The 11,681-nt window shown below is 39.6% G+C and overlaps 1 protein-coding gene across 2 annotated transcripts in view; it reads right to left on the bottom strand.

Annotated features, from left to right (window-relative positions):
- LOC134284128 (uncharacterized) overlaps positions 1-11,681 on the bottom strand; it is a 237,322-nt gene that overhangs the window by 59,423 nt on the left and 166,218 nt on the right. The gene's annotated exons all lie outside the window — the stretch shown is intronic.

The raw sequence follows: 11,681 nt of genomic DNA, 5'->3' as shown, positions 1-11,681 counted from the left end.
ACCAATGATCGTCAATGTTTTTAAATTTCACAGTTTACGGGCTGATATTTCAAGAAGACACAAAATTATACTCATCAAACATATGCTCAAAACAAGTTACGACATTAAACTCTTAACAAATATGGTTCACAAGACCATAATAAACTTATAGCCTTATTGTTCATTCACGCTATATTAAAACATAATTTTACTCAAACTATTTTTTTATGAAAAAATATATCCTGAGATCGTTTTTTGGATCTATAATTCCCGAATTCAAGTGGCCCAACTTAATTCATATCGAAACCTGGATTATTTTTGGAATTATTAGCAGTATTCCCTCACAGTAGTCGGAAATTAACAGTCACAAGATTAACTCCTCATAATTAGCCTAAAATAAGATAGTTTTCATGGATAAAACACTGAAAACTATATAGATTATGGAACTATAGATGTGATTAACAGATAAAAAACTTATGAGTAGATTCAGTTTTATTAAAAAAATCGTTAGATATTTCACGCCATCAAAACACATCCAATGAATTTCGTCAGCAATAGTCCATACAGCTTTCGAGCCACGATTATTTATACTGTTCTGCATCAAATCATTGGTTTCTTGTATACCAATACTATTCGTATAGCATCCTTCCCGTATGTGTATTTGCCGAACTAAAGCTTATGCGAAAACAACTTTTTGGATCGTAAATATCTATGCAAGTCTTTGATTTTCCATAAAACCCTTCAAAGGCTTACCATAGCTATATTGGAAATTTTAAAACACTCATGGAATATTTTACCTCCTTTAATCAGCAATCATAATACCGAGAACTATTCTATACTGCGTAATTGGTGGGTTTGATAATTATATATTCCTACAAAAATCTTGAATCTGACAATGATTGGTTTTTGCTCAATGTGTGCAAGAAAAACTGGCACTATTCACGAATTCAGATCAATAGTTCATCTAAAAATATAAAAACAGCAAATTTTATATTTTTCCTACAAACTACAATAGATAAGCTTCAATTGCTCCTAACAACACTTTTTTCCTAGTGACACCGTTTTTGAGCGGCAGCCGGTTGAAAGTGTACCGATTCTAAAGTGCGCAGGCTTTAGCTCTGGTCCTCACAAGTTCCTACCTCATGCTTCCATGGGTCAAGCGATTACAAAGACCGCCAGCTAAGAGTTGTTTGCTTATCTGATAGTGCAGCCTGGGCACTGTTGACCTTCTGACTTCAGCTAGATTAAAGAGGCACGTCTCGAGCGTCTATTCACCAAGGAGGTGCGGCTCAAACAGCGTCTGTTCTGGCGTCCAGCGGCTGAGTTTCATACTCCTCCACCGGAAGCTATACCTAAGGTGGCAGCCCCACAACACGTGGATAGGGGACCTTAGGCCAACAACCTACTGTTTTCGAAACCAGAAAACCGTTACAGAAACCGAAAATGAAAGATTACGAACTGATTCAACGGCAACGACTTTTAGCGCGCAACAACGGACAAGCATTGGAACTTGGAATGTATTAAATGCATTAATAGTAGAGTGTCCTTCCCGGGACGTCCCGGGACAAGAATTCCCGGGATTTGAATGATTTCGGAATTTCCCGAATCCCGGGATATAATTTTAGAAATCCCGACAATCCCGGGAATCCCGGAATGAAGATCATTCGTAGCTAAAACTGCCAAATATCCAAGCAAAACCTTGTTTTCACTTTTGGAATTTTATCGGTTTTCTCACATACTACCCATTGGGCTCTGGACACTAGGTTATACTTAAAGACAAATTTGGTTTTATCTCTCTCTCTCTCTCTTCTAGGCGTAACGTCCCCACTGGGACAAAGCCTGCTTCTCAGCTAATGGGCCCTTGGTTTTATATAATGCCTTAAAATTAAATTTTCAATTATACCAGTTTATTCAGTGGCGGTAAGAACTAACTGGACGTGACCCAAATATTATACTACATTGTAATGTTTGGAAACCTGAGTCCAAACTTGTACTATATTATGTGAATTATCCGATTTTTTTACAAGAGAATTCATGAATCTCAAAAACGAGTACAACGTCTTTAAAATTATTCGAAAACCGCAATTGCAAAAAAAAGCCAAACTTCTGTATTGAAATATTCATAAAACTATGAGTTCAAAAGATTCCCTAAAATTGCAATGAGGTTGAACAGATGCGTTTTTTTTACAATGCACCAAAAATACAAACATCATCCGTAGCGATATTGGTCGGATTATGATGCTTTTTCCACTCAAAATATAAGATATTTGTAGAAAATTACCTTGCAATAAATTAGCTACTAAAGAGTTGAAAACAGACATTTCTTGGTGAACTTAACATTGATCCTTTATTTCTCTTTATAGATGATTTTTTACATAGAATAATGGTTCATTACATTGTACAATAATTGGATAAAATGGCTTATAATGAAAACAAAATATAAATGTGTTAAATAAATAATAATATTTGAACTGCACAAGAGCAAAACAAAACAAATTTCTAGGTTTTTATTGAAATTAAAAAAAAATCCCGGGATCCCGGGATTTCCCGGGATTACCTGAGTATTTTGTCCCGAATCCCGGGACAAGAAAATTGGCCGGGAAATGGACACTCTAATTAATAGCTAGGCTGAATGAATCAGTGAACATGAATATACAATTATCGTTTCTTAAAACGTTCATTAGTATCCATGTCTCACTGAACAGGCGATTCCAGAAGCGCTCCAGGGATTTTCATGGAGTTTCAGGGCAATTGCGGGAGATTTCCGGGGGCTACAAGGATGTCCCAGAAGATTTTAGCAGCGTTGCAAGGCTATCAGGGGCACAAATGGCACAAATTTCCCAAATGGAGGAGAACGTGCCTCTGGAGCCGACCTACTGATACCTGAAGGCTATCAGGGGAGTTCCAGGGGGTTTCATTCGGAAATTTTAACTAATACCAATTCTTCACACGTTTATCTAATGTAATCCTCGGGGGTTTCAGAAACGTTTCAGGAGTTTACAAGATGTTGTAGGGGCGTTCCAGAGGTTTTCAAAGAGTTCCAGGAGTGTTACGAGGGGTTTCAGGAGAATTCTAGGGGGTTTCATTAGGTTTCAGGAATGTTGCAGGGCGTTTCAGGAGCGTTCCAAGGGATTTCAAGACCGTTCCATGAAACTTCAGTGGCGTTACTGGGGCTTCCGGGGTGTTTCCGGGGGATTCATGGGCATTCCGGGTGGTTTCAGGGTTGTTCTGAAAGTTTTCAAGGGGTTCAGGGCGTTACAAGGTCGTTACAAGAGGTTTCAAGGTTATTCAAGGAGATTTTAGGTGGTTTCAGACCGGTTCCAGGGGCTTCAGACTCGTTCCAGGGTGTTTTAGAAACATTTCGAAATTAGGGCGTTCAAGTAAATTTTAAAAGGTCTCGGAGTGCTTCAGGGTGTTTCAGGAGCACTCCCGGGGGTTTCAGAGGCGTTATAGAGGTTTGGAACGGTTTCTATGCCGTTCCAGGGGTTTATAGCCACGTTCCCGGGGCTTCAGAAGCGTTCTATGGGATTTTGAGAGCGTTCTGAGGGTTTTCAAGGAATTCAAGGGTATTTGAGGGCGTTTCAGCGGATTTCAAGAATTTTCTAGGGTTTTCAAGCGATTTCATGGGCATTTCGGAAGATTTCAGCGGCGTTCCAGGGGCTTAGGAAACGTTCCAGGATGTTCCATGGGCGTTCATTTCAAATTTCAAAAGGTTTGAAGGGTGTCCCCGAAGCGATACAGGGAGTTTCAGGAGCGAGAATTGTCAAGGCGTTTGAGATGATTTCAGCAATACCAGGGGCTTCATGGGTATTCCAAAGTGTTCCAAAGTTGCTCCAGAGGGCTTCAGAGGCGATCCATGGGATTTCAAGAAATTTAAAGATCTCAGAGTTTTTCAAGGGGTGGTAGGGATATTCCAGGGAATTTCAGAGGGTTCAATGATTGTTCTTAAGCGTTGTTTCAGGAGTATTTCAGGAAGTTTTAGGATGGTCAACGATATCCAAAGGGTTTCAATTGATTTCAGAAAAGTTCCAGAGAGATGGTTGCAGGGGCGTGGCAGGGGATTTCAAGGGCACTTCTTCAATTCAACGGAAATCCCTTCGGAAGCCTGGAAATTCTCTGAAAAGCCTTGATACGCCTCTGAAACATACCTGAAATTCCCTATTTGAAGCTGGAACCCCTGGAGACCCCTTTGAAACTTCCCTGGAATTTATGGGAATAAAAATTCAATTGAAATTGTAAGAACTAACTGGATCTACAGGGGATGGCCAAAATGTTTGGGATAGGCAACTTTTTTTCTCCCACAAAAAAATTCAACATGCTGTAACTTTTCATAGAGTGCATCAAAAAATCTCAAATTTTGACTGTTTGTCAACCTGCTATATGTACATCATTGGTACAAATTTGGGCTCGATTGAATAATTTTTCGCGAAGTTAGAACCGTTCGGGTAAAACACTATTTTTTACGCAACTAATTTTTGAAATGTCATATCTCGGAAATCAGTGAACCGAATTGAATGAATTTTTTAACGTTTATCAACAATATATTGATACTTAATACGACGTTATAAGATGTAATATTTTCTCACGGGGAATTAAGTTATACCGGGTTGAAATTTTTACCCATATAGAGGAAAATAAGTCAGATTTACAATACCACACAAAAATTATTAAATGTATTCTTCTTTCAATCTAAATAGGCTCTAATATATCTGATTAGAGATTTTTTCAGAACAGAAGTGGAAAATCTTTGGATATAAACACTAAAATTTATTGACATTGATGTAAAAAAATTACATTTTTTCGAGAAAAATCCAAAAAATGTCAATCCATGATACCTTTTTTCAACGTTTAAAAAGTACCTATGTTTTAATAGTTTGTGAAGCATTTACATATTGATTGTGTACGTTCAAAATTTCATTCAATTCGGTTCACTGGTTTCCGAGATATGACAGCTCAAAAATGAGTTCTCTAAAAAATAGTGTTTTACCCGAACCGTTCTAACTTTGCGAAATATTAATCAATTGAGCCCAAATTTGTACCAATGGTGCACATATAATAGGTTGACAAACAGTCAAAATTTGAGATTTTTTGATGCGCTCTATGAAAAGTTATAGCATGTTGAACTTTTTGTGAGAGAAAAAAAAGTTGCCTATCCCAAACATTTTGGCCATCCCCTGTAGATGATCACTAGATATTTTTCAACTACCGTTGAATCAGGCATGGAAAAAACAAATTATATCGAAAATTCCAGCACAATCTGTTCAACAAATGGCAAATTACAACAATTATATATTTTTTATTCATTTTTTTATATTTCTAAGAGTCACCTCTATTGATTGGAGAGCATTTATTGTACAATCTTGGAATAAAAAAAAACCGAACGACGAACAATATGTTCAACAAATGGCAAATTACCCCAATTATATATTTTTTATTCATTTTTTTATATTTCTAAGATTCACCTCTATTGATTGGAGAGCATTTATTGTACAATCTTGGAATAAAAAAAAACGAACGACGAATGGAAACAAAAATATTTTCTGCAGAGAAAATTGAACATCGATAAATTTAAACCTTCTAAATCTAAATCTTCTTTCGATCAAAACGATCAATTCTGACTATACATGTCAATGGTTGCTCCTCCGTGATTGATCTGAACTGGTACCAGTTGCACTGAGATCCAACTGAATAAGGGGCTGGGACATTCCACTTATTCTCAAAGTGCAATTTTAGCAGCTCATGCATATTTAATCAATAACGGCGCCGGCCAAGTCCTTATAGTCAGCTAGGAAGGGAAAGGAATGTTAGAGTGTACTGGTTGTTGCTACTAGAGACCGAGAGCACTCTGCGTCCCCACAACCCGCACGGACTGGGGTATTTGTTAGACGGAAAGGATGGGAGATCTGGGAGTCACCGTTGGGTCGGTGATGCGATCCATGGATAGGGTTATTTATAGTGTTCGTGATAGATTGTGTGGTGAATAAGGTGAATAAGGTCAAGCGGCACAGCACGCTTTGGTTGCATAACTTATAGACGTTATATATTAGCGTGGTTCAAAAATTCGTTTTTGCTCCACACCGCTTATTCGATTCCTAACCAGATTATAAGCCTTCTCACAAAATTTGAGCTCATTTGGTTGAAAATTGAGACTGCACAAGCCCGTCAAAGTTTGTATGAGAATTACTATGGGAAAACGATGTTTTTCATTCAATCAACCGTAGAATTTCCCCAAGTGCCCTAGTGGGTTAGTCGACCCTTGGTAATCCTAGGCTACTCTATCAGCTACAACTTTGCCGAAGACCACATTCAAATCGGACGCCTCATTAATTAGTTACCGATTTTTATCCAGAATCGAAATCTTTACTCATGATGGTTAAACTATTCGGTGGGCATCACTGCATTCTGCAGTGGAACATAGTAGCCATGATTTCAGTGTGCTATCTTTGGCGCCATATGCAGCAATGTTGCCTGCTGGGAAGCTGGAGGATCATAGTTAAAGTTTGCCCTGTTGGATACAAATCGATAACTAATTAATGAGGCGTGCGATTTGAATGCGGTCTTCGGCAAATTTGTAGCTAATAGAGTAGCCTAGTGTTACCAAGGGTCGACTAACCCAATAGGGCACTTGTGGAAATGCTACGGTCGATTGAATGAAAAACATCGTTTTCCCATAGTAATTCTCATACAAACTTTGACGGGCTTGTGCAGTCTCAATTTTCAACCAAATAAGCTCAAATTTTGTGAGAAGGCTTATAATCTGGTTAGGAATCGAATAAGCGGTGTGGAGCAAAAACGAATTTTTGAACCACGCTATTATATATACACTGTGCTGTGAGTGGAAGTTGGAAGGGAGGGAAACGACTTTTTTTCAATTCGTTTCTGGTTCTAGCGATGGCTATGAACATATGAATGTATATGAGTTGTATATGTAGAGAAGAGAGAGCGAGAGAAAGTGGATAGAAAGATACAAAGTAGGATGAAAAGGACGGGCCAGGGATTGAACCCATGACCTTCTGCATACGAATCAGAAGCGGTAGCCACTAGACCACCAAGCCCGTCATTCTAAATCTAAATCTTCTTTCCAGATGAAAAACTTCAACACCACCTGTCATACCAAATCATCGCTCACTTATCACCGCTACCTGTACAGTACAAAATCGGAAATTTACTCGCAAAACAACACTGTAGCTACATACAAGCTGAGCCTAACCGCAGTTTTCGATTTGCCAGATATTTTCGTAATAAAGCCGAAAAACGAAAATCGTTTATTCTATGTTTGTCCCACAACACGAGCTGTTAGTAGTTATCCAGCAGTGCAGTGTGTTCTCCACTGTACCATCACCACCACCGCCACCTCCACCGATCGACCGGACAAAAAAGCTCTCTACATGTGTTGCTAGTGTATGGGCAAAAAAATTGCCGGTACCGTGACTATGAAAATTTTGTACATACACTTATCATATTTTTTTATCTGTATTAACGAGTTTTTTAGCCCTACACGCAGAAAAATTAATTGTAAACACAATTAAATTCTAGTTCAAATCAACCGATTTTTCAGTTTGCTATAGCGACAAACTTATTTCTAGTTTAAACTGAATTCGACACCAACATTTCAAAAGGGCGTAACTGCTTTTGGAATCATCACCTTCTTTTAAAGCTGTGGATCATGTGTTATGATTTCCATGTTTTTCACAACAAGTACCAGATGGGAAAAACTCTCCTCTTTCCGACAACCACGGTGGTTTGAGTGTAAGGGAGGCAGTACGACCTACAGCTTTGAAAGAAGGTATTACTTCCAAATGCAGTTACGCCCTTTTGAAATGTTGGTGCCGAATTGTTCCATTGTTTGATAATACAAACATTTTCATTTGACGAAATTTTTGACAGTTTATTAGAACATACTGAGATTTGGTAGTTTCAACATAAAATGACAGATTGTTTTAAACGACTGCACTTTTGGTACTAACAAAACCGGAATGTGTTTGTGTTGGTGACGGCAGCTCCTGCGGCAGCTCGGAAATCTATTTTTAGACACTCGGCAAGCGGATGGAAGCGAGAACGAATAAAAAAGGCAAAAAAGCGAAACCGACCAACTTTTTGAGGATGCTGTCTTGAGTACCTGCGCGTTATCCATCACGGCCAAAACTGCACTTGGAAGTTGGAGTGATGGATTTGCTACACTTTCTTCGTTGTGGCGATGTTGGGGTAAGAATTTCAAAGATGTGTGAGTGCATCCGGGCCATGTTTATGGTCCCCATTTTGTTGAAAGAAATATAACTTTGGAATAAGCAATTGCTCAGTTTGAAAATCAACCATGCATTTTATTGTTTTAAACAAGCCTCTTTTTTCTGCGTGTAGGCTAGTTCAGCTCGGAACCCACGCTTTACTTCTTTTCGAAGGAAGAAATTACATTGTGCGAGTTTGTCGGGAGTGGGATTCGATCTCTGATCCTCGGCGTGATAGTCAAGTGTTCTAACCATCACACCAGGTCCGCTCCACACTTATCATATTTGACTATAGGAAAATTCAATTATGAATATAAACTTTATAGATATGGTGAATGAAACGTTTAATGATAATTAGATAAATTTTGCGATAGAAAATAACATACTAATTTGTAATTAAGTATGACTTCAATCGGATTCGAACACTAACCCTCCGTGCGTCAGCTACGATCGAGCTCCCACGGCCATTATTTCATTTGGATCTAGTGCATTGATCAAACATTTTTCAAATTTGTATTTTTTGAAACGTGTGAAGGGAAATGAAATTGTGGCGGCCACGTTACTCCATATAGAGGTTCAACAGAAGTAGGTATAAATGTTGTTGCCAGTTTGATTGCATATGTTGATGATATCCAAACAGAGAATAAAAGAGAGGGAGAGGGTAAAAGTAGCACTGACGGACGGTAACATTTCCAACTGTGCCGACTGTGCCTACAACAGTAGCAGTGAGTACTATTTTCTCGACTTTATCCTATTCTATGTACATGTGCTGTGCATGTGCATGCATGGACATAATTTTAGTTTTGCAGCAGAAGCCATTACTTCAATATGTGCAGCCGGAATTCATTCGATTACATAAATAACGCATGCAAGCATGCATGCAAATATCAGCAAATGTTTAGCCACCGGCGGGGTTGGAGTTGAAACGTAGTGGGAGTGTTGTGTATGGTGGTCTCATGTGCCTATACGTGCAATCGAACCGGGTCCTGACGGTGGGATTCCAGGCCTCCCGGCCCGATTTCCAGTACATATGGCGACATAACATAGAGAGGCCGTTCCATTTGAACGTTTCTGGGAACGAGGTGAACGGTTTTCGTCGTCCTTTCCTAAATTTTATTTGAATTCCAATAAAGAGAGCGCACACCGGTTCGGTTCGGTTCGGTTGATGATAAGAATGAGACAGGGTGTTACACACCCGATTTCTATGAAGCCAAGTGCGTCTAGGCAACAGAGACACCCCCACACTAGGAGGTGAAACTGTTCGTTATGGTACGGATCCAGACAGACACGTGGACGACGTTTAATTTTCCCACCGACCGCAAACGATGTGTGGCAAAGCCACAATATCGAACGCAACGACATCAATCGATAGCCGAAGAAAAACCGCATCAACTCCCACGCCACAGTCCGAGTAAGTAGATTGATCGGTCACTCCTAAGCGTCGATGGCAATGGAAGGTCTTTGCTATGCTACATGTAAATTTTACTCTACTTCATGATAAAATCTCGAGTTTGATTAAGTGATATGAAAAAAGTCTGACGTTAAAAAAGGCTTCCAACTTATAAAAATACTTTTGACACTAACATGTAACCAGTAAAGCATGATGAATTATATTGACAAAATGGAACGGGCTCACCTAATTTGAACTTTTATTTGGAAAAGCAACTAGTAGACGAATTCCAGTATTTTTTTCTCTTTTTACAGTTTGTTTCAAATTGTCACTGCAGTTAGTAGTACCCCGAGTTTAAAATTAATATGTTAACTTGGTAAATTATAATAAACTCTCACACCCTTTTCTAGTTCAATTCACCAAAATTGTTGTTCCACCTCGTGGCAAACCGTTTCGCGTTATCTCTCAAATGATTGAGAGGCTCGGATGGTTAAACAAACTGCCAACAGAATCCCAGCGCTAACAGTGAGCTATTTGTCTGTACATTAGACAGACTTCAAAAGTCGGCTGGATCCGCTGTTGCTGCCTCCGGTTATCCATTCTAGCTGCTGCTTTTTCCGCTAACAATGATGACGATTTCTCGCGTGGCAACAAAAATTTGCACTGATATGCTCGCTCGCTCGCCGGCTCGGCTGGCAGCCTGCCTTCTGGGTGGTCTGGTCATGGTGGGCGTCGTCGTCGTCGTCGTCGCCGTATCAAGCCCACGGGCGCGAGATGGATTGTCGACACGGGAACCAAATCTAACGAAGTGCAGAGATGAGGACACACAAACAGCGTTCTAGCGGACATTGCACGAGCCGGCGACGAGTGAACCATCAAACGCCCGCCCCTCTTTGGGGCGGCTTCACGCGGGTGAAAAAGCTGTTCGAAAAATGGACGGGCAAACATGGTATTTTTTCTGCCGGAATGACGATGCTGAATGATGGTCCTGGCACTTATAAACGCATATACATACAGTGCATCGAAAAATTATCAGCTCCAGAGATGTTTTCGGTGTGTTAACATAGTTGAAGTGTTCAAATCCAAACATTTCGCAACCTATTTGATATTATATCCCGAATAAAAAAGAAATACAAGTCTTTAGAAAATACTTCTTACAAAAATACCGATGTAAGAACAATTTTTCGGTGCACTTTAAATTTGTCCAGCAAGTGGAATCACCCGACTAACGAAACAAAACAAATTTAAAACATTGGAAGTTGTTACGTTATGAGAAAAGCGTTTCTAAGGAAAACAGGTATAACATGCCCCCTTCAAGCAGAAACGGCAATATCTCTGGAACTAGCGCCTTATTCCATCTATTGTCCACTGCAAATCGTTGTTCTTAAAGTCAATGAAGTGTTGCATGCGAACAATACATTTGGGAGGGCGGCTGTGGAAGCTTTAAAACGTTTTTCAAAAACGGTCCAAATTTTGTCGTTTCAAAATAACCGGGGTAATACGCTCTATCAAGGGAAAATCGTCTAGCCCCGTGATAAAATTGTCCCAGGGAAAATTCCACCACATGCTTATCTTAGGAGGGTCTTTTAACAATTGTTTAATGGCAGAAAAGCTGCACAATGCAATATGGGTATCTATTGATCGGGCTTCACAAGTAGAACTCAAAAATGAACATCCGACGCCGTTTTGAAATCCAAAATGGCGGACCATATCCAAGATGGCGGCCATGGAATGGTAGTTTGAGCTCTGATATCATGCAATATGGGTATCTATCGATTGGGCTTCATGAGTAGAAGTCAAAAATCGACATTTGACCCTATTTCGAAGTTCAAGATGGGTGTCTATCGATCGGGCTTCATGATAAGAAGTCAAAAATCGATATTTGACGCCATTTTGAAATCCAAGATGGCGGACCATATCCAAGATTGCGGCCACAGAATGAGAATTTGAGCTATGATACCATGCAATATGGGTATCTATCGATCGGGCTTCATGAGTAGAACTCAAAAATGAATATCCGACGCCATTATATAACCCAAGATGGCGGGCCATATCCAAGATGGCGGCCACGGAATGGCTATAATACC

Source organism: Aedes albopictus, chromosome 3 (genome assembly GCF_035046485.1).
Source record: "Aedes albopictus strain Foshan chromosome 3, AalbF5, whole genome shotgun sequence".
Lineage (NCBI taxonomy): Eukaryota > Metazoa > Arthropoda > Insecta > Diptera > Culicidae > Aedes > Aedes albopictus.
Note: the sequence above shows the minus strand (reverse complement) of the source record. Positions and strands in the feature narration are given on the sequence as shown.